At 36.5% G+C, this 23,305-nt stretch overlaps 1 protein-coding gene and 1 pseudogene across 1 annotated transcript in view; both read right to left on the bottom strand.

Annotated features, from left to right (window-relative positions):
* The window catches only part of LOC138709948 (protein O-mannosyl-transferase TMTC1-like), a 1,156,611-nt gene that overhangs the window by 429,765 nt on the left and 703,541 nt on the right, over positions 1-23,305 (bottom strand). The gene's annotated exons all lie outside the window — the stretch shown is intronic.
* On the bottom strand, positions 15,842-17,064 carry LOC138711270 (uncharacterized; annotated as a pseudogene).

Genomic DNA, 23,305 nt, shown 5'->3' with positions numbered 1-23,305 from the left:
TGTATTCAACTGTCACACACAATACAAAGTCTACAAACGGCTCGTGATGAAGAAAAGTTATATAACCCTGTACAGTATTACAATACTTCACATATTCAATAGATAAACGAGGGGAGGAGTGTTCCTCTAAATTTATCGTACAAATGTCGATACATTACCACTGAACGAATCTCAAGCTACGATACCCCAAACTTAAGCTCCTAATCCACGTGACCAACTCGGTACTGTCCACACCTGTGGAGTAACGGTTAGCGCGTCTGGCCGCGAAACCAGGTTGCCCGGGTTCGAATCCCGGTCAGGGCAAGTTACCTGGTTGAGGTTTTTTCCGGGGTTTTCCCTCAACCCATTTGAGCAAATGCTGGGTAACTTTCGGTACTGGACCCAGAATTCATTTCACCGGCATTATCACCTTCACCTCATTCAGACGCTAAATAACCTGAGATGTTGATACAGCGTCGTAAAATAACCTAGTTAAATAAAAAACTCGGTAATTCCTTCTGAGTATCTGTCTCCCTTGCTGTCGAACTTCCGACTCGTATTCCCATGCTGTCGAACTTCCAAGAATCTGTAACTTAAAATTTAGCTATCCACGAAGACACTGTTTCCCTCTCTCCTCGCTTACCTATGTACCTGTGCTGCTACAACGTAACCGATAAGAAAGGAATGCCCGTTGAAAAAGATGCGTTGATGGACGTAAGTTGACCTCGCTTACTGAGCCGGCATACACCGATACACTGGATAAATAAAATAACCAAAAATAGATTCACAATTAAAAAAAATAATTACTTCCTAACACGCATCCAGTAATCTTTTTAGCATTAGAACTCATAAAAATACAACAAAACAATATTTAAAATATTTTAGAGTTACATGAAGGAGAGAAGAACGAGTAGTCAGGGAAGCAGGAACTAACATTCTTATTTTACTTATAAGAAATCAGTGAAGTCCAAAATAAAACATTGGTTCTGATGCCAAAATTTCGCTTTCGTAAAGATAAACTAAGTTGCTTTCCTAGAGCTGTGAAGCAAGTCATGTTAATATGCAAGAGGTTTAACAAGTGAATAAGGTAGCGGAGTTCAATATTAAACAGTCAACTATTTCCACAAAAATTAAAATTTATCCGCATAATTAATAGTGAGATAATAACAGTAATAATAATAATAATAATAATAATAATAATAATAATAATAATAATAGTTTCAAAATAGAAATTATTTTATTCACATGTGTACTTCAAGAAGATATTGAATATGAATAAAAATTCATCAAATAATTAAGTATGAAGGTCTTATGATTGGGTAAACGGGCGACAACACGTATGAGCATGACACAATAGCTTTCTAGTTGTCAGGTAAAATGGGAAAAATAATGTGCTTAAATATTAGCACCACAATAGTTATACTTTCTCTAAATTACAAGGAAATCCGCTATATGGCATGCCAAATATATTTAAAATCCTCACAAGTGTGGGGGCGGGATGAATTTAAATTATGACAATGAATATAATTGTTAGCACCGCATATCCATCATATGACGCATAAAGAGAAAGATAACAAATTCATAGACATTGCATCCTCATAACTATTAGCGTCTTCAATTTCACAGACTTCCGTAAATTAAAGAGACCGGCATAACGAACTGAAATCTTTTGAACATTTTTTCTGCGGTTGTATAGAACAGAGGATTTGAATTATTTACGAGGTAATGCAAATCGAGTTTATATGGTGCATGGTAATAAGTAATTAAAATTAGAGACTGAAGAAGAAAATTACAACCGAGTTACTCTACTCTTCTTTTGTGACGGGATTTGGAAGCACTCAATCACGTGATCAGAATATCCCTTTTTATTATTATTATCATTAATGGAAACTTCAAAGTTAAAATCTCTTTTTCTCATTGTTCGTCATCTCTTGGAGATGAGATGCCTTTCTTTAACATTAAGCTTCATTATTTTATCTCCCCGCTCCCTTCCTATCCAATCTTCTTCCCCGTCTAGCACTATATGTAATTAACCCTCAAGTTGGCCTGTAATTTTCCTTTATAGCACCATCCCATTCATTTGCATGCCCTCCTCACCTGACAAACCGCACAGTCCTCCTTTTGTTCCGCAGAATCTTGTTTGTGTACACCGCCACTCTTGTAATGGGATGTGCGGAAAGACAAATGCACTCAAGTAATCAGAGAAACTTCGAGTTTCGCGGAATAACAAGAGTTCTTACGTATTAATATGGTACACAAACTTCATCCTGTTTTAAGCTACAGCGCACACGCTACACTCAAATATGTTTTATCGATCCACACAAAACAAACACCTCCAGGCAAATCGCCAAGAACACACTAAATTCAAGTCCCTCCCTCAATATCAATGCAATCTGAACTCTCACGTTCGCAATGATGTGAAATGGAAACCGTACAAATATGTGCGGCTTTACGCAATCGTTTTTAATTATTCCAATGTCCTCCGATGTAGTTGAGGCAGCAACATTTTCAGCTACAGGCTCATAGTTCGTCCATTCGATTCTCTCACAAGAGATGGATTTGTGTCCCTAGTTTTGTGTTTGTTCTGTTTTCTTCAGCTGTCTGTTTTACCTAGTAACAATGTAACCGCGGAGTCCCGTCACATAAGAATGTATAATAGGCGGTGGCTGAGTGGTGAGACCTCCGCCCTGTCGCACAGGCAGTCCGGGTTCGAGTCCCGGTCAGTTCTAGGATTTTTCATTCAAAAATGTATTGTGACACTTGTGTCAGACAAGGTTGGGGTTTTTCTCGGGGTTCTTCCGTTTTTTCCGATATTAGGAATCTACGTCATTCTTTCACCATTTCTCCATTACGTCATCATTTAATAGCATTCCCCGAACGCCGGCTGTCGACGCACGTAGGGGGCAGGAGTAAATGTTTACGATTAGAAGAAAAAAACCCAAATACCACAAAAAAATATAATTTTCATTAGTTTTAATAATTTAACAAAAATATTGGTCTTGTAAACCAAAAATAAGGAACACCTTTTAAAACTTCAGAAAAAAGATTATATCTTTTCATTCTAGGGTCGACTAAGGTTGCCTGCTCGACACATGGGTACACAGACACAGTGAACCTTAGTACAGTCAGCCGGTGTGGGTTTGGGAATGCGCCTCGTTTGAGGGATTAGTGCAGTAAGTCGTTACAGGTCTCAGTGTTGGGCCATTCCATTCCATATTATTATTATTGTTATTATTATTATTATTATTATTATTATTATTATTATTATTATTATTATTATTATTATTATTATTAATGAATCTCCAGTGTAGTACAGAACCCCATTTTACAAAGTATATTAGGCTTGTAGTTATTGACATTTATATAGTACTTAATTTACAATAAAAATAATTTGTTGAATAAAATTTAGAAACTGTTCGTAACAACATTCTTTACGAAGTAACTGGTGTTAGAGCTTCAGGAATTTCAAGTTACAGTAATTCAAATGATATTCAAGTGCATATCTTAATCTTTCAAACTTCGGACATTCGAATAAGAAATGTTCTATTGATTGAAGGGACCACTTTCCAACCAGTGGATCTAAATTTAAACTTGCCCCATATCAGAGCTATTGATAAATTGGTTCAAGATCTCCTCGGCAGGGAGCCGAAAAATGGGATACGACTTACGAACACACACGAGGTCGCCCATTTCATTCGTCGCCTTAGTCTTCAAAAGGCTGCAGGAGCCTACTGTAAGTGTGTGTGTGTTTTTTTTTTTTAAATTGGACAGCATGTTCCATTACTAGGTTAGTAAAACTACATGCCTTGTTGATCGTTCAATACAATTCTAAATGACTATTAGATAATTAATCACTATTAGATAAATGTCCATGTCACATATATGGCGTTCACTGTACTTTGGGTCTGGTTCATAATTAGCTAGTTCACTTCCCATTTACGCTTCTACTACACTTACACTTCTGTTCTTAGTCAGTTGCACTATGACTATGCAAATGTTGTTAATACACTACAGTAATTGCACTATTTACAATTGTTAGTAATACTATATGCCTTGTTAAACATTCAGTACACTTCTATATCACTAGTATTACTAAGTGATGAGATACCCAGTGTTATATGTAGGCTATGTATGTATGTATGTATGTATGTATGTATGTATGTATGTATGTATGTATGTATGTATGTATGTATGTATGTATGTATGTATGTTGGTAAAATTCATATTCTGGGAATAATAAGTTAATTAAGTAGTCTGCAATCGAAAAGTACTGGGAATAAATTTGAAGAAGGAACAAAAAAAACTTTCCTTCCCAGACAGGATTTGAACCACGAAAGTCTTAGTTACAGTCTATCGTTCTCTGGAGTTAACAACGCTCTGAAATCAGCTACAAGGGTCGGTCCGGTTTTTTTGCCACTACTGTACATTTATATTGTTATTCTATGAACTTGCCTGTTTCCTAGATACGTAACCACAGCAACTTGGCGCTAATCATAGAATGACACAGCTGTGTGCTTTGCACTGTTGTAACTGCATGCAAACAGTACTGACAACATAAAATCTTAACTTCAAAATACTTTAGAATGCTACTGTATTTCTACAAAGAAGAACTTGATATCAAACTCTATTATCCTACGTTAGAATGAAATAAACAATAACAAGAATGCATAAAGTTAATTAATGCCTTTAATTTATTAAACACTATCAGTATCAATGTTATATCTCCACTAATATACTCCTTCTACATTCTAAATGTTTTTAAAATGGAACTAATAATATTAATCTCGTAACTATAAAAACAATGTCCACATTGGATTCGTCTTCAAACGTCGGCAATTGGGAGTGTTTGGTACCACGGAAAGGAGAGGAATGTGATATTCCAGACCTAGTATCCTTCTGATAAGAACAAATTACCCTTAAAATTACTTCCGTTAAAGAAATGAGATCAGTAAGTATACCCCATTTTACTACAATACCACGATAAAACCTTCATAAAAAGCATCAATACACAGAAATTACAAATATCGTAAAAAGAGTACTGGTAAATATAGAATGGAACTGTCAAAAGCCATATGTGAGATTCTATACCCAATAGATTGAAACAACATCGAGAAAAAGTTAGTACAGAGCGCGGCAAACAGTACCTGACCCGAAGAGTATCAGTAATGCTAGTCTGCGGATTGATATAGTTGGATTCGGATTACAAGCAACGGCCAGTTTCTTCGGTGGTTCTCACAACAAGAGGTCGTAATCACAAAAATAATCATGGTTATTTATACTTTTGAGCAGCAAATATTCATTGTGGATATGTCTTAACTAAACAGTTATATGCGAAATGTGTGCGCAAATATCGGCTAACATACGTTTCCGGACGCTACCCCATCCTCTAGGAAATGCGTACTTGAACTCATTCTAATGATCCCTGATTTCATTCATGATATAAACCGGCTAGTAGAATTAATAAAAATGTTGTTCTGATAATTGTGTTTAAGAAGTGGCATGAATCGGGCTACATTTTAAATGTTGCAAAGGAGAATACCGAAAGAGAGTCCTCACGGAGAATCTTGACGACATGTGAAAAAGATTGATTGGAAGTCCGACGTCTGATCCTTCAGACGGTTAATGTAAGAAGTTGCAACGAGCTGTTTTAGAAGAACTCAAAATGCCGAAGTTTTATCTGTATGAAGTGTCAGTATGTCCCCTGCTAGAGAAGAGAATGACTGGATGAGAGAGGAGAGCGGCAATCCAGCATATTACAAAGGTCAAGTCGTGTTTTCCGCGCTCTGTATATACCATGTAACTAGAAAAAATAGTTCTATTAGACTGCACTTGAGAGTCAGTTTGAACTAAGCTTGTGCTGGTTACCTAGTTGGGATTATTTCCAGATTTTTCCATCTGTAAAGCAATTGTCAGGTAATCCCAAGGCGAATCCTCACGCATATCTTGTGAAATCAATTCCGCCGACACTACACATCTGCACAGTTCATACGGCATCCTTAAATGCAGTAACTGTTAATACGTAGATGATGCATACATACATACATACATACATACATACATACATACATACATACATACATACATACATACATACATACATACATACATACATACATTCATACATAATCTGACTAATTCCGACTACCCGAGTAGCCATAACTTATTAGGTTGTTGCGTAAGTTCGTAGGTTTTTTCTTTGTTTCGTTATCACAACACTGCTTTTTCAGGAGATTATTTATCGTTTGTCATTTGTCATTTGTTATTTGGAGTGTTATGTTTATAAATACGCCTACATTTTGCGGATTTGAAGGAAGTTTTGCTAATTGCGGGCTAAAGAAGATGGAATATCAAGTGAAAAAAAAAAAAACTTCCGACATGTTCTTCTTCCGTTTGAATTTAAAACAGGAGAAAATGCAGCAGAGGCGGTTAGATATATTTGTGCCGTGTACGAGAAGAATCCGAACGGAGAAAGCACTGCAAGAAAATGATTCTATCGTTTCAACACACATTACCCCGAACAGAAGTTAGGGGTGAGCATCCACAGAAGATAATGTTATGCTTCTGGTGGCGTAAACAAGACGTCACGTACTACAAATTATTTCCCAGAAATGTGACCGTAACTACTGAGATTTAATGCAGAAACTCAGGTGCCTTTCGGCCGTAATTGAAGAAAAGCCACAGGAATGACTATAATAAGTGCTGCTTCACACGATAAAGCATTCCCTCACTCCGCTAACATGATGAAAGCAGCTACCTAGGAGCTTGGTGTGGAAGCTAGTTCCACATTCCCCATATTCTGCCGATGTTGCGCTATCAGATTTCTGCCTTTTTCGTTCTCCATCCAACAATCTTCAAAGCAACTTCTTTGATAATGAAGATGCTTTATAAGATTGGCTTGACGACTTCACTAGTTCCGAATCAGCAGATTTCTTCAGACACGGAATCTAAAAGTATCCCAGCATGGGCAGGGAGTCATAAATAATGTAGGAGAACATATTACGGACTAATTTCTGTCTTCTATTGATCTCAAATAAAAACTTCTATCACAGCGAAAAAACGTTACCAACTTTTTCATCAATAATACAAAATGTTGGGCATTATAACTACTTCGACACTAGACTAATTAAATTAGAATATAAAATTACAGAAAAGAAATACGTTGTTATATTTCCATTCGTCTTACCGTTGTTTGGTACTCCACTTCAAACTAATCTTCTAACTACCAAACACGCAACCTCGCACATAACTATTTACCACAAAACATGAAATAATAACGTGAGATTATTCATGAGTATGTAATTTTCAGGAAGCATCGAAGAGCATAACATAAATATCATCTATGGAATATACTCATGTGTAGTCAGGGAATACAAATAAATAATAACATGCATTAATGACGGAAAGATAAAATCCATTCCATTATACTGACAAGCAAAGCGGGAACTTTTTGAACAGACAGACAGTAGAACTGTGATTTTATAGTTATTATTTTACCTTGATTTAGGTTTAATTTGGGTGGTTATTTCTTGAAAAAAGAAACAATTCTAAATAAACTTAAAAAATAATAAAAATATTTTTTTAAAAATTATTATTGAAATAATCCCTTCGAAACTAACAGAAAATTGTTTACATAATTAATTAAATTCATAATTCAATTTAATTCGAATGTGAGGGGCTGCAACCTGTACTGTAACTACACCGTTCCCAATGGCTAAAACATCAGTAAACGAACAATATATTTCATAACAAAGAAAATTTTCACGTTTTATTTGAAGAAAGAATAATTTTTTCCTGTGAATTCTCCATATACCTGTATTTTGTTGAAAATATCATGAAATCAAAATTAAGTTTTTTTAACAAATTTCACTTACATCGTTAACATAAAAAAGCACAGCCCTTATTTTATCAGTTATCAATAACGATTGGAATTTACCCATAAAATTTAAATTGTTAATTGCCTCCCATTGGAGGTAGCCCAGAAGGACTCAGTATATTCTCCTACATGAATTTTACAATATTAATTATTTACATAAATTTGTTGGCAGAAGATTAAAATAAGCATATATGAATTATAAAGTGAAGAAAAAGAAATTAAACAGAGTGAATATGATGACTCAGAATTTGGCAAGAGCGTTTCAAAACTAAAGTTATGATGTCAGTAGTAAGTGTCTGTGGTAGTTCAAAAGTCTTCCTGAAGCTTTCAAAGAACTTGAGAATCACACCACGAGCTCCAATAAGAAGACCAATCACCTCAATGTCTTCAAGCTGGTATTTTGTTTTGAAGTAATCAACTGTTGGCAGATAAATTTTGATCTTTTCTTGATTGACATCCTCCTGCTGGCTACTCCCCGTTTCAATCCTTATAGTAGGATCAATTATATATCCTTTCTTGGTAGTCTGGGAATACGCTATGATGTCAATACGTCTAGAGGAGCCATTCGTAGTAAGGCAAAAGACTTCCTCTTCTACTGTCCAAGACTTTTTTTTTCAAAGCAGTTGCAATTAAGGATCGAACATGATGGTGTCTGGTATTTCGGAGGAGTAAACCTCTGTTATACTGATCTTGGACGTGGACAAGGGTTTCAGTCTTCCGGCAGCCATGTCTGCACCGGGACCGGTCCAAAGACCGACCAGGTACTCCTCTAACTGCTGCTAAATTGGCGTTCATTTTAAGGCAGGTTACTAGAGATGGGTAAAAAATAACACAACAGTTATTTTGGAACTGTTCCGGTCTCGGAACTGTTGCAAAAATGAACAGTAGGTCGGAACCTCCTGTTCCGAAATAACAGTGTTCAGACTCCGAGCTGCTCACTTGCCCAGCTGTTGCGAGCTCGCAGTACCGCGTTGCACAAGGTATGTTCCGACTCCCTCGGAACTGTTGCAAAAATGAACAGTATGTCGGAACCTCCTGTTCCGAAATAACAGTGTTCCGACTCCGAGCTGCTCACTTGCCCAGCTGTTGCGGGCTCGCAGTACCGCGTTGCACAAGGTATGTTCCGACTCCGAGATAACAGTCGGAACGTCGGAGCTTGTTCCGATGAACCAATGACAGCAGCAGTTACACTGTTTTCGTTGTTCTTTATGTTGTACTTGGAACTTCGTTGGATGAAGTTGGTATTTGAAACTCTCACGTGGTTGGAGGGGGGCGCATGGAAATTGAAATCCTTGCGGTGGCGCGAACTTTAATATCAACATTTGTAAGACTGGCCAATCATCTGTAATGTTATAGTAAGTATTTAATAATCTGTAATATTCATTCCCGCTTTATGGTTTATTTCACCATTAGTTGACTAATTCTGTTTTATAAACATTCTACAAAGTCATAAAGTACGCATACTATTATTAATTCATTGATCAGCTGATTCTATACAAAGGTTAAAGTCGTAAATGGTAATGAGAGGTTTAGTTACAATGTCTGTATGTCGTTTGTTGAGGTTAAGTCTGACAAGCACAAGTTTTTGTGCTATCTTCTCTGTTATCAAAGAACGACAAAAATGTTGTAGCATTATTTGTTGGAAACTACCCATATAAGTACTGATTTGGAGAGCGATGTTTAATGCGAAGTTTAAATTACACTTTGGTAAAGATGCGATTCCAACATTTTACTAACCCACTGCGGGGTTTCCAGGTTTCAGTACTGCCAATATATATCTTTTTTATTTATGAAATTGTAATATTTATTATTATTATTATTATTATTATTATTATTATTATTATTATTATTATTATTATTATTATTATAACTGTGCATTAAGAAAAGTAAAAATAAAAATTAATGATTTGTTTTTTTTTTTTTTTTTTTTAGTTGGCTACCATATCTTTATAACTTTATGTACGAAAACAAAGTGTTGTATTCTGTCCTTGTAGTCAACAGCTGTGTAATTACTAACATTAAGCTTTTGAGTTCTGTCCGCATGCACAGCAATTTTCCAAAATCGATTCGAATGTGCATTGCAGTGCCATCTATAGATAAGAATGTGTACTATGTCATGCCTATGAGTGCTCCAGTGTGAGCTGCATGGTGTTATTTGTCTATGGTGAAGAGGGAGGGTACTGTACCGTTCGTTTGAACGACTCAACGACTCCGACTCATCACCACTGGTGACTGTTATTTCGGAACTGTTATTTGGAACATAGTATTTTTTCGGAACCGGAACCGTCGGAACTGTTCCGGGAAAAGAACAACTTCGCCCATCACTACAGGTTACCCATTCAGATGTAGATAGTGTAGACTTATTAAAAATCTAGGCATTGGCTTTAGGTACTTGGCTGTACAAATCTACACCTCTGTCTCTTCCAGGCATTACTTTCCAAGATTCGAATTCTGTATTTCTTAATTCCTCTCTTAATTTCCTAGTCACAGATTTACGAAGATCAGCTGGACAAAGGAGACTTAGATGTTGACAGGAAGAATTAAGTTCAGACATTAAAGGTCGCATACTATTTACATAAGGATTTTCATTTAATATTAAAGTGATGCAGATGTTGCAGTGTTGCAAGAACGCTTCCCATGATGCTCTGACTAGTCCCAAACCTCTGTATTTTTTGCTTGCCTATAACATATTAGGTGTATCAGATGGCAACTTAAGCATTTGTTTAACAGAACTACGGATTAACTTGTCAATATTTTTTAAGACTATTCCTGGTAAGTGATGGATAGGAGCCATTTGTAATGTGTAGATCAATTTAGGCCATATATACTGGTTAACAATGTTGAGCTTTTGATCTGGGCGGAGCATGGAGGTGGATACTAAATTTTCCAAGCCGTTTTTCAGACTTAACATAAATGCCTCCCGATCAAATGTTATTTCCTCATTGAATGATACACCCAAATATCTTATAGTTTCATCTTGTTTGATCCCTCTTATGGAAAAATCATCATATAGAATCAGATCCTCTTCACGTAACTTTCCTTTTGCAATATTAATGGAAGTTGATTTATTAGGATTAATGTGTAATCCAATGCCTTCTAAAAGCTCCTTCACCATTAATACTAGGTTGTGGGCAGCTGACATATCTTTCCCTATGACTACTAAATCAAGTTTGACTACAAGTTCAATTGCTGCGATACAAAACACATTTCAGTTGTAACCTGGTCATACCTCAGGTTTACGTCATTCATGACGTAAGATAGTCTAAACACAACTAACCTAATATCCTCATGTTGTGATATAAATTCCTACCGTCAGTTATCGTCAGAGAATACTGGAGTTCCATACCTGTGTGATTCGTAGCAGAAAACGCGACTGTCACACATGCGTGTGGTACTGTACACGTCTGTGACGGAAAAGTAGCTTTGACGCAAATTTCCTCCATTGGTAACCTTGTAAGTCACCTGGCGGATTCTCACCCAAGATTCCGTAATTCGATTCCCGTCATATGCTGTGGGACTGGTGTAAGACAGTTCGGTTGTGTTGAAGAGTTCCATCGAGATATTTTTATTCCCTTTACCCTCCCCTTTGCAACATTTATCTCTAGTCAGTCAACTCATCACCACACAACCACTTTAACGTCTCTCTATTTTAAACACAGTAACCAAGTCTTATAAAACGATGCCAATTCTCTCAACGACACGGGGTTGAAGAAGTAGGACGTCATAAAGAAAACATCTCTTTCCACAATTTGGGAAAATGGGTACTATACTGGTTCTGTCCACCTCCAGTTTATGTTTATACATTCAAGCATTTTGTTAACATATACGCTAGTTATTTTTTTTAGATGTAGGCCTATATTCTCATATCTTATATTTAGAGAAAATTTAATTTAGATTTTGTGTTGCTTCCTGTAACTTATGTTTTATTTTTTCAGTCACAATTTGATCCTCAATGAAAGAAGTGATTTGATTAGTTAATTTCGTGAACATTTAATCTGGTCTAATTTAATGCTAATTACTTTCAATATTTTATGTATTTTATTTGTGTAAGAGAGAAAAATACTGAGGACATATTGTAGCCTTTCTATACCCTATTTTTTTTTCTGGCTTCTGTTGCATTCAAACAATTATAAAATGCGATAATTTGGTCCAGGGAACATCCGTTTTAGATGCAAAGATAATTTGTTTGGCTTGTTTCTTAAATAAAATTACGAAATAGCGTTCCTGTGCTTAACATTTAATAAAAAAAGAAATATAGCAAAATTGTTTTGTCTCTAGACTCTCATCTAAGTCACGTAATCTACTTCAATATATTTGCTCAAATATACCTTGTAGCTAACAGTGGTGCTCTCTGTAATGCTTAGAACGAAGGAGGTAGAGAGAGAAAAGAAACAAATTTCTCCCTCCAACGACGCCACACACCAACGTCGTGTTCTTATGTTGGCAAGATTGTGTATTTACTTAATTTTTTTTTGCACTTTTTTATTACACCATTCTCACACTATACATAAAATATGAATGAATACAACAATAAACGTAAATTAATGTATAACTTTAACACTTTCCCTGTGATCTTTGAACCGTTCTTATTGTTACAATATCACTGATCTACAATGTCAATGAAACTGCCAAACATAATCTTGTGTTGACTGTGCTGCCGCGTCTTCCACCGCGTCCGTTTGAGAAAATCCAAATATACAGCCTTTTCTAAAGTTCCATGATTTTGCAACACATAAGAAATTGTATTACCTAAAACCCACAAGATGGCGTTTAGTCTAGGACGGGGTGAAATTTGAAAATCGGGACGAAGGAACTTCTCGGGTGAACAATTGATTAGACCTAGTTTCCGTACATAGCTCGTAGCAGCTTCAAAAATGTCAGTAACTGAAGAACATGTTGAGATGCGGTGCAGAATAGTGTCCTGTTGTTGACACGAGGGGCAAACTTCCGTTGGACTCAACCTGATGGAGAAAAGGCGAGTGCGTGTGGCCACCACATCATGTACCGCCTTAAACCAGGTGGAGCGGACATCAAAGGACAAAGTAGGGGAGCTGATGTTACGCCAGAGTCAATCATAATTCACATTGGTAGGGGCGATTCGTTGTATACGCATTTGTAGTGGCGGAGACCTTCTTCTAAGATTCTGGTACACTATCTGAACAAGTCTCGTATTCGGATCTGCACCTAGTGAGTCTATGTAACACCATTCCAGCAAATAAACTTGAAGATATTGTAACGACCTTGGAATTACATGAAGATCAGGTGGATTTCGAAGGTCCGATTTAAGTGACCAATGTTGGAGCCATGCCGCTGAGTAACAAGCATTAGAAAGCTGAATCCTTCTCCCTCTGCTTAGGAATAACGCAAGACATTTGTCTATGACATGTATTAAGCCAATGCCACCTTGTGATGGACTGCAGGTTAATGTTGACATAGGCACCCGAAACACATAACCTCTCCAAATATACCACGATATTGCACAATTAATTTGTCGTGCATAAGCATTTGTTAATGGTAACACTTGGGCTAAATACCAGCACTTGGACAGTATATACGTCTGTACAGCCCAACTTCGTTGATATAAACACAAATCACGAAAATATAAGTCTTGCGCTGTTACTTTAACCTTTTGAACAATTCCCTTCCAATTGAGATGTATCATCTCTCCTATAGAAGCAGAAAATACAATCCCAAGAATTTTGATGGTCTTCACTGTTTGCAGTGGGGGTAACTGCGGAAGCACTTGCCACTGTCCAATCGGAAGAATCTTGGATTTTTGCTCGTTGATACGTAGCCCCGAAATGTTACTGAATTCATTCAAAATTGTTTTAAGTTCTTCAACATCCTTTTCATTTGAAAGCAAAACACTGACGTCATCCGCATACGCAACTACCGCTAACTTCTGCCCCCTGAGGGAAATACCAGTAATAGAATTATGCAGTTTACATATAAGTGGATTAAGTACTAAAGTAAACAATAACATAGAAAGTGGACAACCTTGTCTAATAGATTTAGTGATATTGATCGTTGGTGAACGAAAACCATTGATTTGAATCTGACTATTAATTCCACTATAAAGACATTTGATATAGGAGATAAAAGTGTCACTGAAACCGTACCATGCTAGACACTGGAGCATGAAATTATGATTCACGTTGTCGAATGCACGTTCAAAATCGATGGAACACAATAATCTCTTGATTTTATCTTCAAGCGAAGTAGCAACACAATCTCTCAGGGAACACACCACATCAAAGATAGTACGCTCAGACGAGCCACAGTACTGTGCTGGATGTAGGAGCTTACTTAGAAGCGGTTTTATGCGGTTGGCTAATATTCTAGCTATAATTTTATAGTCATATGTGAGCAATGTAATAGGCCTGTAATCGTGCACGGTGTCCGCATCGATTTTTTTCTTAATAAGAACAATAATACCTTTCTGTTGCGATGCACAGAGTTTCTTCCGATGTAGAATTGCATTTATCACTGTTGTTAAGTCCTCCTTAATTATTTCCCAGCAGGTTACATAAAATTCTAGTGGGATTCCATCAATTCCGGGTGTTCTTGAGCGCTTACCTTGACAAAGCGCTGTATAAACTTCTTCTTTAGTGACCGGCTGTTCAAGCAATAGGTTTTCTTCTTCCGATACAGTAGCGATCTTGACTGAATCAAAATATCGTAGAGAAGTTGAATTGTGGGATTTTTCTTGAAAAATATTGCTAAAATGCAACAGAAAAGCGTTACTTATGTCATGTTGTGTAGTATAGTGTTGGCCTGTATTGTCTTGAATTTTCCTGATCATGGTAGAGCGTTTTCTTTTATGCGTCCGTATAAGATGGAAGAGGTTGATTCTTTCGTCTGTTATAGGAGGGATTAGTCCGCTTCGCATTTTTAAGCTCTCCATTCGCTGTCTAAAAATTCCCAAAATTTTAGCTTTATATTTGTTGAGTTGAGTGCGTCGTTCTGAGTGTGATATGGAACTATGATGCAAGTCGAGCAGGCATTGATGATAGAAATTAAGATTATGTTCATCGGCATGATATTGAAGATAAGTTTGTCTTTTAAAATAATTTTTTAATTGGGATTTAATAAAATATTCCCACCAATTTACTACATCATGATATTCGGATTTCTTCTTCGACCATTCAGTCCACAACTGCTGTAGTTCTTCCATTACTTGTGGGCTTTGAAGACACCTTGTGTTCATTTTCCAATAGGGACGTCCAAATATCAAAAACGACATATTCATTTCAATATGCATTATGACCGCTGAGTGATCAGAAAAGGCTACAGGAGTGATCTTAATTCGTCGAATGTTTGGAGCTATTGACCGATGGACATAAAAACGATCTAATCTAGCAGCAGAATTACTAGACACATACATATAACCAACATCATTATGCTTCATTAACCAGGCGTCACTCATTTGTAGTCCTGTCACCAAACGATGCAGTGTATTGCTGGATCGGTACTCTCCCGTACAATCTTGCGGACGGAGTACACAGTTAAAATCCCCTCCAAACACATAAGCATCATTCAGGGAACGCATGAGATAAGGAACATCCGTTTGAAAAAATTCATTCCTCTCTTGCCGTTTATTGCTACCTGAAGGAGCATAAATATTGACAAAACCATAACCATTGAAACGTCCACAAATACCTCTACCAGAGGGAAGTTGTACAACTGACTGGAAATTAATTCCAGCTCTGGTAATGAGAGCTGTGCCCAACCGAGAAGTACCTAGATTCACATATGATGTATAATTATATAAGGACGAAAAATCTGCAGTGGATACCTCTTGAAGGAAAAGAATATCAACATCATGCTCTACTAAAAAACGTTTCAATGCATAAAGTTTTGTGGGCGAGGAGTTATTATTGAAATTCACAGTGGCAATACTTACAGTGATGGTCATCACGTTAGCCAATAGCAGAACAAACTTCAACAACATGTTGCACAATGCACGACGAGTAATCGTCGGTCAAAGATCTAGTCAACTGGACGTAATAGTGGAAATCCTAGTTTACTGCCTTCTCCTTTGTAAGGGTGCGAACGATGTTTTGGAGAATTACCGCTTTTAGCCAATTTCTTTACACCAATCTCTTGTGACGAGGACTTGTTTGTCGATCCAAGATCTTGCTCTTCTTGTTGCATTGCTTCGTTCCAATCCTCTGGAACTGATGCTGTTGCTCGCCGAGTTTCTTCAGGATCCTTTGAATCACCTGTAATAACCGGAACAAAAACGTCGACAGGATTCTTCTGCCCATTGGCAGAACACTCACCAGTGTCAGAAGATTCCATTGCTTTATACTTTTTCACTGGTTGCTCGTGAAGAATCTCGGATACGTCATCTGCTGAATCTGTTTCCGAGTCACCCTGTTCTATCGTCATAGTCACCGTCTTATCAGCCACTGCACTACTCTTTTGCGTTATTGATTTCTTTTGCAATGAATTACTCTCTTGCACTAATTTTGTATCAGAAATACCAGTAGATGGTTGTTTTTCGGATAAACTATCAGTCCCATTTTCAGATGAAACACTAGTCATAGTAGTAGTTGCCGCTGCTGTAGAAACACTAGGGGAAGGGATCAAGTCACTCAGTGTAAGACGTGTTCGAGATTGTATCGTCACAGGCGCTTTATATTCCTATTAGGACACGCTTGCCGTATATGAGCTGTACTTCCACAAGAAAAACACGTAAGTTCCTGCCCAGGGTAAGTTACATAGGCTTCGTGACCGGCTATGACAATCGACGAAGGTATGACCTTGTTTAGTACCATGTGTGTAATGCGTATACCGGTATAGACATTATATCGAAATTTTGATGACCACTTTTCATTTTCTATATGTTGCACTTTCCCATAGTTCTGTCGTATTCTTTCATTGGACACTTCCGGTGGTATGTTGAGCACTCGTACCATAACGACTTCTTCGTCTGCAGGGGTTATGTTGACTGTTACATTATCTCCATTCATAAGTTTAACGGATGATGATCCAGTATGTTGTTGTAGGTAATGTTCGTAACTAATTTTATTTGTAAGTTTAATATACACTGCATTTTGTTTCCCTACTAACTGAATCGCTTGTATTTCCGTATCTTTGATACGTAACCCTTCTTCTATCCATCTATGTATGTCAAATGCTGTCGGACGCGTTTCCTCTTTATTAAATATTGCTTTTAAAGTATTTTCCCTTTTAACTGCACTATTCATGATTCACCACAAGGTTTCGAAACAAACGCACAATGTAACACTCACGCACGGACTACGTACGACACACGATGTTACCTGTATTAGTGACGAGTATATTTGTCGAAATTTATTTTATTGAATTTTTTATGCATGTTCTCTTATCATTCTGTATAAGTGTACATTTAATACATTGCCGAAATTGAACTGGTTTGTATTCCCAATTGTTAAAAATATTATTCCAAAATATTTCTCTATCTAACAATACTATCATATGTCTTTTTGTATTCAATAGGAATAAATTAATAATAATTTTATTTCTGTAAAACTTGTCAAATATTTTTTTGTTTGTTTTATGCGTATGTATTAGAAGTATCGTTTACATATATCGAATGATATTTGAGGTGCTGTCATGGAATATTTTAAGGTAAATTATTATTTTTTGAATGAATTTATCTCATGTTGCGTAAAAAAATACATATATAACCTAGAAATCTTTCTTCATAAGTTCAATTGTATTTCAGAATATTAGGGGAGACCCGGGCAAAATGAACAACCCGGGCGAAGAGAATAATGCCTATTTCTTAGAAACGCCAAAAGATGGCGCTTTATGCTATGTTGGGGAAGAATCCCTACCAGATTTTTCTGCTGGAAGTAACTTGTCGTCATTCTAGCTAGTGACAGAAGAAGTCAGTGTGCGTTTGAAGAAAATTGACTGCATTTTCTTTCTCAAATCATATCACTGTCCGTAGGTACGGGAAACGAATTGCTGTTTTTTTTTTTAGATATGTGGACAATATGTGTCACAACCATTGTCACGAAGGTTTTATTTCGGGAGCAGCAAAATATAGCCTGTGGCATTGTTTATTCTTAGCTTATTTGCTTTGCCGGGTTTCCCCTACAGAATCATTAATTGGGACTAGCACGTTTCTGTGATGGAGTCGTCATATATAATTCAAAGTTATTTATTTATATACTTACAGCAGGAGAATGTCTAAGGAAACGATGGAATAATAAATAAAGGCATTATTGACGTATTTGTAACCGTAATCAACTCGATAAGGGTAACTTAAATTGTATGACCACGTTCAGTGTATGTTTTAACAGGGATGACCAGTTCTAATCTGTAGAAGGTTAATCTCCGGTTTCTGGAAATACAGTTAGATTAGCTGTACATATGTATATAGTCATCTACGACTTAACTGTTGAGGTGTTTAAAATTAAACTCCGAAACAACAGTTCGTAATCTTTGCATTTACCCGTGCTTCAGCGGGTAATATTGTGACTTGACCTTAATACTGATGGAACAATCGATAACCGCGCCACACTTCTGCCTTGTAAACTATAATAATAACTAGTAATAAATAATATATCAGACTACAGTTCATTTACTCAATTATAATTTCAATATTTTAACCTTTTCCTTATGTAACATATTTTCTACGTTTCTATGACATAATTTATTAGCATACCGGAACTTGTGTTTGTGAAAGTAATTGAGAAGCTGAGTACAGTAAGACCGTTAACCTGTTAATGCTATTATTACATAAATAGCTGCCCTTAAATATTATACATTCTAAAATCTCCAATTTTATTAAGGAATACCAGCATTGAATTTTTCAAAATATGGTCAAAACTTATTTTTTTTTTTGGTACGAAAATACTACTTGGGCACTTACTAAAAGTTGATAGAGGAGTTTTGCATCTAAGTCTTCTTTGAGATCTAGGAGCGACTTTTGTATAGACATGCTCCATATGTCAGTATTACTTCTTTTTTCACAAATTTTCCTTTTCCTCGAAACTCTATTTTAAGATGTTCTAATTGCTCCATGTGAACGTAGTTTTCACAAAATTCAATTAAACTGTTAATGCATGTAAAGAGCGTCTGATGTAAGCCCCTCATTTTTGTTTAGGCGGCCCAAACATCAGCCCAGACATGTGGGAGATATTCAATGGTTTCGCAGGCGGAATCAAGGGTGTGTATTAGCGTCCATGTGAATATCTTCTTATGATATGTTAAACATGTGACGTCAATGTGTCAATTTTCTTATAATGTTTCGTATAGTCGTGTCTATCGTTGGGTAGTGTTCTATTAAGTCAATTCAATATTATTTCTTAAACGAGTTAGCACTGTGGTAGCGTGTCTGTTTCCAGACTAGCCGGCCCGGGTTCGATTCCCGGCGGGGTCAGAAATTTTCATGTAAAATGTCTACCTCGGTACTAGGAGAGATGGCGGTGCAGAGCTTTTAATCACTAGATTGTGCACCAATATGCCTGGGTTAAATCCCAAATCTCTCCACAGTGCATATGAAGAGAAAGCATGTCACTGTTGATAATGATTCGTCCGTGGATGGGGACGTTAAGCCTGGCGGCCCTCTTGGTGCTATTCGACAGGAGTAGACTACGTGCCGGTACTGGGTTTCCCCTTCTCCCTTCCTCATCTTCATCATCATCACCCATTCCACACACTACACTTACACACTCACACATACACTCACCCTAGTCCACGACACAACTCTCCACAGATACACATCATGTACAGTGTGACCCGCCGAAATGGTGTACAACACTAGAAAATGGGTCACAGTTCTGCCATGTATCCGCAATATGCGGAACCCGAATCACGCAAGTGAAGTAGGTGGGCATTGGATACACACACACTCTCTCTCTCTTTCTCTCTCTCTCTCTCTCTCACACACACACACACACACACACACACACACACACACACACACACACACACACACACGGGAGGAAAACTTAAAACAATTTGTAATTTTGGAATAGGCTTCATGCATGTAGTATTACATTCGTAATGGGACATGCAGTTATAAAGCATCTCATGAAAAAAAAAACACACACGCACGCACTCACACACACACCCACACACGCACACACTCGCACGCACACACGCGCACGCACACACACATATATTATTTCTTAATGCGTAAGTTACCTTCAATCCCCCAGATTAATTTGATTTGCTTATACGGAACAATTACTAACGGACATAACACAAACATTACCTTTAAAGAACAGACAAGTACAGTTCTAAATATTATTTCATTTAAAGACGTTTTGAGTATGTCACTCCTAGCAACACTTTCGTGTGAACGTCACAATCTGGGCAGGCGAAGAAAAACGTTGGATTCAGACTATGACAGACCATATGAATGTATGGTACGCGTACTCCGAGGGATAGCATGTTTTCTCAACTGACCCACTGACTGCGTATGTAAAAATACTGATATATTTTAATATATTTGTTGCTAATTATTTCAGTTCACATATTTTCATTGTTTTTTTTGGTTATTTCTTATATAATTACAATAGAGTTTGGAGGTGCGAAGGTAAAACAATTACGCTAGAAAAGAGATTGAATACCACTGTTCAACCACTGTTCAGATCGACGACAACCAGCATGGAGTTGGACAGTATTGCATATTCTGCTTGCTGGAACATTTTATATTCAATTCTTCCCTCGCTATCTTTCACTTTCAGAGATTCAAAATGTGAATGATTACCGAAGGCAGGATTCGAGCTTTTATAGGTATTTATAAGTATTTTTAAATATAATTTAACGTTCTAGAATCACCTGGAATCAGTGTTCGAAATTAAACAATACGAAAAGAAGAACCGGGGATCAAACCCTCACAGATAGTCAAAATATTCAAAGAACCGATTCCTGTAGCTGAGATCTATGGACTTCCTTGTGAGATCCGCGTATTATAAAAAAATGTTTCTTTCCTCAAACGCATTGTATGAATCAATATACGAGTCTCGTATTACTCAGTCCAACCGTCTCTGTTTATTAATTATTTTAGCTGTTTCAATCATTATTAAAACAAAAATAAGCTCTGCGAATTGGAGAATTTCAACGACGAAAATTGTTCATCCCTAATCTTGGTGTGCGTGATGTCTAAAACGATTTATGAACGGCTTGAGTCAGACATCCTGTATATACATATATTACGTAAGATCTAAAGTTGAAGAATGTGAAGTATCTTGAAAATTAATATGTAAATCAGAAATATTAAGAAATAAATGTCTGATTTTCAAAAACGTATTGTGCCTAAACCAGTCTAGATATCATGAATTACTCAACGTTAAAATATTGCCCGTGAATCAGGGTCCGAATGAAAAAATCTGAACTTGCTGTATTTAAATGTAATGCGCAATAAACATTTTGATTATATCACTAATGTGCATAATTAAAATAAAATAATTTCGAGACTACAAGACCGATTGAGCTGAAAATTTGCATAGGCTACACCTTATTCTTACTGTATCTAACACTTTAAAAATTAAATAAATTGGATTAACGTTTTAAACATTTCAAAACTCAGTCCTAGCAAGTTTACCAAAAATATTTTTTTTTTACGATAACGTTGTTATTGCACTCGGCTCTTCAATTTGGAATTATCATCTTCATCTTTGTCTCTCTAATCAACTTCATCTTCTATGTCGTCAGATGTAGAATATCATACATTTTTGGTGCTCTATCAATGCCAAAATTTGTTTCTGGCTCCGGAAAGTCAATGTCAGCACTTAAACGAAATCATTCACATGAATGAATGTCAAGTATACGGATATGTCTAGAAATAAGGTTGCCACAGACGCCTCCTGTTGCTGTTTCTGTAGTGGAAGTTACGTATAGACCTTACTCAATAGTACTAGTATTTACCTTTATGATCAGACCAGATAGCAAAAAATAATTGCTTTTGTAACCATATTAGGATTGAGATGGCTGTATGCATATACACTATGGCAAGGATCTTTGATTGAAAAGCCTCGTACCTATCAGCCATATCAATAAAGAAAACTTCTGCAAACAAAACTAACTTTATATATCGGTTGCTAAAATGCCAAAAGAAATATTCGTGGGAGAATTTATGGACGACGGGAGATACTAAACATAGTTATTTTAACGTTAAGTTACAAGCGCTGATAAATCTTAATTTATCTTTATTTAACATTAAATTTATAGGAACAGTTACACAACTCACTGTTAACTGAGGCGCCCTGAAACTGGGCCTAAGAACATATCCTTGGTTGACAATGCAAGAAGGTATTGGAAGCTCACACGAGTCAGAACAAGCTAGTAGAAAGTTTGTGTAAATCGATAATCGCTAAATTCTAAGGTGTAACCTTGAAGGTAGAAACATTAATAACCAAAACATGCTCTTCATCCAATCCTTGTCGTTTATGATTGTGATTGTTTACTACTTATTGTCCAAAATAAAAGTATATTCCAACACGGCTTGCAAATTGTTTGAGGAGTTGTTGGTTTATGGAGATGTTGATATTCAATTATTTTCTTGTAGTTTACGTGGCAACGTCACAACTCTTTTGTTGTTATCTCGTTGTCTGGGGTAATACACGTGTGAAGGTAGCACCTTTTGTAAGGCACCGCTATGCTTGTATTCCTGGGAGTGTTTTCAATCAAGCTGAAAGGGAGAGGATATTTTTCAACAGATCGATCTCTGCTAGGAAAGTGGATTCCAGCGTAATAAGTTGAGAACGCGATGTACAGCCCATGGTGCCATTATTTTCTTATCCCATATTATAGAGCTAAAGCTATGAAAATAATATGCAGTGTCACTGGGAACGGTTCGTTTACACGTTGGTTTAAGAGTTGGAAAATGAGTGCAAATAGTGAAGTATTTCTTGTGTACGATTTGATTAAGATTACGATGTTTAAGGTCTTAATTTTTAAATATACAATTTATAATTATTATATATGCGTTTGTGTCTATATAGTGAAATACAGATATAATTAAAAGAAAAAGACAACGCTGCATATTTGAGTATTATTCTCATTTCCGGGCTGTGAGTGAAGCTACGAACAGAAGGAAATATAATGTACGTTTTGAAAAGGATTTCATGTCTTAAAGTACTAACTGTATTCATGGAAAATTAAATTATAAGAAAGCAATTATACATTTCTTAAACCTCTGTACACAGAATACACGATCATTAAAATAATTGACTTCGTCACGGCTAGGGCAGACTCCCTCAGCATATACATGCGTAACTTAATTATAGAGCAGGACAGAAAAGAAAATTTTGTAAAAGAGATGCAGAGATCAATTACTCTAGCTTCTTTCAATCGAATAGTGTGGAATAAACTTTGAAGTTTATGTTGACTATCTCGTTTATATGACGTCATTCCATTTTCCAGCAATGAAGTGTAATGAAATTTTGAATCAAAACAATCGCAGTCATACATCGCAATAATTTTTGCAACTTGATTCATCACAATCAA

The sequence above is a fragment of the Periplaneta americana genome, chromosome 12 (genome assembly GCF_040183065.1).
Source record: "Periplaneta americana isolate PAMFEO1 chromosome 12, P.americana_PAMFEO1_priV1, whole genome shotgun sequence".
NCBI classification, from domain to species: Eukaryota; Metazoa; Arthropoda; class Insecta; order Blattodea; family Blattidae; genus Periplaneta; species Periplaneta americana.
This window is presented reverse-complemented; position numbering and strand designations above follow the sequence as displayed.